The following is a 6,042-nucleotide window of genomic DNA, read 5'->3' as shown; positions in this document are numbered from 1 at the left end:
AGAAAAAGCACCCACTAACTTCCAAAATGACCCCTAGAGGGCAGTATTGCCCCCATTGAGCCCATAGCACTTTTGAGGTAATTGCTCTCTCATTTGATTGAGGTTGCTGTTTGGCCAGAGACTGGCTGGGTTGTGAGATCTGGGCTATAGATCTCCAGTTTCTCATGAGCTCAAAGGCCAGACTAATCCCCTTTTTATAGATAAAACAATATGGATTCCAAGACTTTAAAGTAAGAATATATCCCATATAATCCTCATTTTATATATTAATTTCATATATTGTATTTTTGTCATCTAAAATTTCCAATGGTTAGTTTTTATAGTTTCTTTTTACTGTGCTGCGAACTATCTTTTTATTTATTTGAAGGGTGTGTTTACCTCACAGAGCATAATTATAACAGCTTTAAAGTTTTTGTCAATTTCAACATCTGAATCATCTTGGATTTGTCAACCATTGAATGTCTTTTCCCTTGGGAATTAGTCACATTTTCTTAATTCTTAGTATGTCAAGTACCTTTGGATTGTATACTGAATATTTTGAACCTAAAGTAAGAATCTGGATCCTGTTAAAGTCCTCTGCTGGGTGAGAATTTTTAAAGTGATTCCTTCTACACTTTCCAGCTTCGGGGGGCACATTTTCTCAGACCTCTGGCCCAAACTATGGGGTTCCTTGGATTTTTTTTTCTCCTTGTACTGTCTACAGTAGCTCTGCTAGAGACTTTCCTTCTGATCAGTGTTGGGACAGAATGTAGGTAAAAATTTGGTAACTCATCCCTGTATGAGTCACTTCCTAAAGTTTTTAGTTCTTTTCTCAATTAACCTCCTTTGCTTACTTTTCAGGATTCTCAAGTAGTTGCTTGTTGTGTTCTGTTTTTTCCCCCAGAAATTTTAGTTGTTTGAAGTGGAAGAGAGAGATTGTAGTGGGCTTATTCTTTTTTTGTCTGGTACCAGAAATTGGTACATCCACAGTGTTTCTTTTAGTGAAAGCCTGTGAGTGGTAAATTACTTCTTTGTATGTCTGTAAATGTCTCTATTTTGCCTTTACAATGGTAATTTACCTAGGTATAAAATCCTACGTTACTAATAATTTCCCTTTTTCAATGTGAAAATATCATTCCACTGTCTTCTGGTATCAATTGTTGGCTGATGCAAAGTCTTCTGATATTCTAATTTTCATTTCTTAGTTTCTTAGTGTTTTTATTTCCTCTTGTGACCTTCAAGATCTCCTTTATCATTAATGTTTTGCAGCTTCACTTCAATGTGTCAAGAAAAAATACCCACAAACTTCCAAAATTCTCCCTAGAGGGCAGTATTGCCCCAGTTGAACCTGTGCTCTTTTGTGATAATTGTCACTTGACAGAGGTTGTTGTTGGCCAGACACTGGCTAAGTTGAGAGATCTGGGCTGTAGATCGCGGTCTCAAAGGCTAGACTAATTCCCCTTTTATAGATAAAATAACATGGATTCCAAAATTTCAGAGTAAGAGTTGTATCTATAGACCACATAATCCTCATTTCTGGGTTTATAGCCTATTAATCCTTATTTAACTGGTTCATGGAAATCTGCAGCTTTCACTAAGGTTTTGGCTAGCTTCCTTCAGTCCTTAATTGCTTTGTATTTCTTTATTCCTTTTAAGGTGTTTAAATATATTTCAGAGTAACTTAAAGCCACTTAAGGCCATGTCATTGGATCATTTGCCTGCCTTCCTTCCTTCCCCCAACTATCCATTCATTTATGTAACGTTAATTAAGTTAATATGCCAGTTTCTATACTAGGGAACAGAGGTAAATAAAACCCATACCCTTTTCTCAAGGTTAGCCTCTTCAGTTAGTTCAGTTCAGTCGCTCAGTCGTGTCTGACTCTTTGCAACCCCAGGGACTACTGCACGCCAGGCTTCCCTGTCCATCACCAACTCCTGGACCTTGCTCAAACTCGTGTCCATTGAGTCGGTGATGCCATCTAACCATTTCATCTTCTGTCATCTCCTTCTCCTCCTGCCTTCAATCTTTCCCAGCATCAGGGTCTTTTCTAAGGAGTCAGTTCTTCACATCAGGTAGCCAAAGTATTGGAGTTTCAGCTTTAGCCTCTTCAGTGCATTATTAATCCAGATAAAAATTTCATGATGTAAAAGAGTGCTTTAAGGAATATGTGAAGCTGTGCCAGAAAGGTCTTTGATTTAAATAACAATTTTTTTCTTGGTGGGTATGGTATTTTTAGTCAGGAGAAACTTGTTCCTCAAGCTTTTATAAAGCCAGTACTGCTGCTTTATTTAAAATATGTTATAGTAATATTGATCCGTGTGCCAAGTGGTTGTGAGATATTTTACAGTATTTGCTGTCAATTTTATTCAGCAGAGAAATTGTTGCTGGAAATAGTACTTTTGGAAAATGTTATTTTGTCAGGCTGAATTATTCTATAACATATTGTGTTGAACCTGAAAGTAATCGACAAGTATTCAAAATGAATCCAAAAGACATTTGCTCCTTGGAAGAAAAGCAATGACAAACCTAGATTTTAAAAAAAAAAAGCAAAAACATTACTTTGCCTGCAAGGTCGTAAAGTCAAAGCTATGGTTTTTCCAATAGTCATGCACAGATGTGAGAGCTGAACAATAAAAAAGGCTGAGCACCAAAGAATTGACGCCTTTGAACTGTAGTGCTGGAGAAGCCTCTTGAGAGTCCCTTGGACAGCAAGGAGATCCAACCAGTCAATCCTAAAGGAAATCACCCCTGAATATTCATTGGAAGGACTGATGCTGAAGCTGAAACTCCAATATTTTGGCCACCTGATGAGAAGAGCTTTTCATTAGAAAAGACCCTGATGCTGGGAAAGATTGAAGGCAAGAGGAGAAGGGGATAATGGAGGATGAGATGGTTAGATGGCATCACCCACTCAATGGACATGAGTGAACAAATTCCGGGAGATAGTGAAGGACAGGGAAGGCTGGTGTGCTGCAGTCCATGGGGTTGCAAAGAGTCGGACATGACTGAGCAACTGAACAATTACAACAAATAACATCATTTCAAGAAGACATTTGACAGCATTTAATTTTTGAGCAAAAATAATAGAAATATAAATGTGGTTGTATAATTTTATGAATTAAATATTTGTTACTAAATATTCCAAGAAAGAAGTGATTGGTTTAGATTAGGGACCTCTTTATTCATCGTATTTGTTCAGAGTTTGGACTTTGAATTTTTATTTAATATGTGAGTTAAAAATATGAAGAATCAAACAGTGTATTAATTGTTAAAACCTTTTTTTTGAAGTGTAGATATACCTTGTTTGGGGAAATAAACATCGTTAGTGAGAAGTAGATAATTTGTATGATAATTTTACCTAAATCAAATGGCTGTTAATTGAATGCTATTCCAAAATTTATTATAGGAACTTATACATGAGCAAATTTGTTTTAAACCATAAAGTACTATATTTACAGGAAATATTACAATTTATAGTAACAATTTAAAGGAATCCCAGGGTTAAAAGTATTAGTTTACTTAATGAGTAAGGCCATAAGAAAAAAAATATGAGTGAATAAATTTTCCCTTTGGAAGAGAGGAAGAATGGAAAGGAGATCCCTCATTTTCAGTTTTTCATTCACAATTTAGTGTGTAGTCCTCCAGAGGACAGGACTAGCAGTTCCATTATTGGTAAAAATATTAGGATAAAATCCAAGAAATTGAGGAATACATTGAAATATTAAAATGGAATTGAAAATATTCATGTATATCCATGATTAAATAGTGTGCTAGTTATCTATTATACATAACAATATTTCCACCAACTTAGAGGCTTAATGCAAGATACATTTATTATATTACACTTTCTGTGGGTCAGGAATCTGGGCATAGCTTAGTTATATGCCCTGCTTCAGGGACTAAAAAACTGCAATCGAGGTGTCAGCCAGCGCTGCGGTCACATCTGCTTCCAACCTCACGTGTTTGTTGGCAGCCTTTCATTCTTTGTAGGCTGCTGGACTGAGGGCCTCAGTTTCTTGCTGGCTCTCAGCCAAAGTCTGCTCTTAGTTGCTTACCCAAGTGGCCTTCTCCATAAGCAGCTCACAACATGGCAGCTGGCTTCTTTAAAACCAGCAAGGGAGATAGTATCCTTGCAAGACTGGTGTTAGTCATACATACTATAGTCATATATGTATATATATATGATCATGTGCATCCTTTCACCTTTGGCACATACTACTGACCAGAAGCAAGTCATAGTTCTTCCCACTTTTAGAAGATAGGTACATAAAGGTATGAACACCAGAAGACAGGGATCATAGTGGCCACCATAAAGTCTGTCTGCCACAATTATGTATTTTTTTTTAGCTCTGTCCATTAAAATGACCTAAAAGCAATGTCACCTCAGTACTAATGAATACTCCCTCGTGCTCAGGTTGTGCCTCTGAAGACCATTCCCCTTAAAGGGAAGCTAGGTCCTTTTGGAGAAAGAGCTTATTCCAGGGCTGGGACAGGGAAAGTACAAGGAGATCTAGGGATATCTTTTATGCTCACAATCCATAATGTTCTCAAAAATCAGTGGGGTTATGTTCCAATGGCCATAGTCATAACATTTAGAACATTATAAAGACTAATGGTGGCAATTAATGGAAACAAATGAATTCTGTGAAAACCCATGATTTAATAATGATGTTCAAAATAGAGAAACTAAACAAACCCAGAAGGTGGCAGGTTGCTCTGAACAACTGTAGGACCATCTCTTCAATAGTCAAGATCATAACAAAAGATACCTAAAAATTAAGTGCTGTGGGTGGTCCTTGAACAGATCATGATTTGGATAAAACAACTGATAAGGGCATTTTTATGTTATTTGGGAAATTTTTAATATGGTTTAGGTATTTGATGAAATGGAAAGATGGAGTTTGTTGACTTAAAAAAGGAGGTTATAAAATAGCATGTACACTGTGATACATCCTTGGAAAAAGTACACACACACACATACACATAATAGCGTAGGAAAATCTCTTAAAGTACAGATACTGAGGTGTTAACAATGGTGGATCTCTGTGACGGGTGGCAGGGGGTGTTTATGAATTTCTTCTTATTTCTGAAACAAATTACCACAAATTAGTAGCTTAAAACAATACAAACTTAATTTCTTATAGGTTTATGAGGCCTTCTGATTCCCCTCCTTCCCTTTTCTAAGAATCCTTGTGATTACATTGAGCGCACATGGATCATTCAGGGTAATCTCTCCATCTCAAGATCTTTCACTTATGGGTGGGGGTAGAGTGGGAGGGAGGCTCAAGGGGGAGGGAATTTATGTACACATATAGCTGATTCATGTTGTTGTATAGCAGAAACCAACCAACATTGCAAAGCAATTATCCTCTGATTAAAAAAAAATCCTTCACTTAGTCACATCTGCAGAATCCCTTTTGCCATGTAAATGGTTCCAGGGATAAGGTCATGGACATCTTTGAGGAGGGCCATTATTCTGTCTGCCACAGAGTATGATGTTTTTACTTTTTATTTTTGTGTCTAGATTTTGTAATTTTATATAACATGTATGTGTTACTTAAAATGTGTAAGTTAAGGGACTTACCTGGTGGTCCAGGGGTTAAGACTCCATGCTCCCAAGCAGAGGGTGCAAGTTAGATCCCTGATGGGGAAACTAAGACCCCACATGCACCACGGTGCAGCTGAAAAAAGAAGCAAAATTTTAAAAAATATATATGTAAGTTAAAAGTAGAAAAATATTATTGTTTAATTTCAAGTGACATAAATGTGGTTATTTATAAACTTTACCTGGCTCCATGTGAAGTTTGAGCTTTGCATCCATTTATTTTCTTACTTTTTATTTATACCAAATCATAAAATTCAAGTTCACAATTCCATGTTGCTGGAAATTGCAGCAAGTGTTTGGTAGCTGGGTCAGAGACTTCTGTATATTGGACTGAACAAGGAGCCATGAATCGAGAAGTCATTTCTTCTATTTGTTGTCTTCCCCCAGCCACTAAAGGGTGAAGTATCAAACTCAATTTCCGTAAGGATGAATGTTTCGCCTTAGGAGAGTGGGTCTC

At 36.8% G+C, this 6,042-nt stretch overlaps 1 long non-coding RNA gene across 1 annotated transcript; it reads right to left on the bottom strand.

The window, feature by feature from the left end:
* Window positions 1-4,938: 4,938 nt before the first annotated feature.
* Window positions 4,939-6,042, bottom strand: LOC106503842. Its single transcript, XR_001297540.2, has 3 exons — window positions 5,768-6,042; window positions 5,565-5,661; window positions 4,939-5,066 (listed from the first exon to the last, which is right to left on the bottom strand). It is a non-coding gene; the product is annotated as an uncharacterized LOC106503842 (long non-coding RNA).

The sequence above is a fragment of the Capra hircus genome (genome assembly GCF_001704415.2).
Source record: "Capra hircus breed San Clemente chromosome X unlocalized genomic scaffold, ASM170441v1, whole genome shotgun sequence".
Lineage (NCBI taxonomy): Eukaryota > Metazoa > Chordata > Mammalia > Artiodactyla > Bovidae > Capra > Capra hircus.
This window is presented reverse-complemented; position numbering and strand designations above follow the sequence as displayed.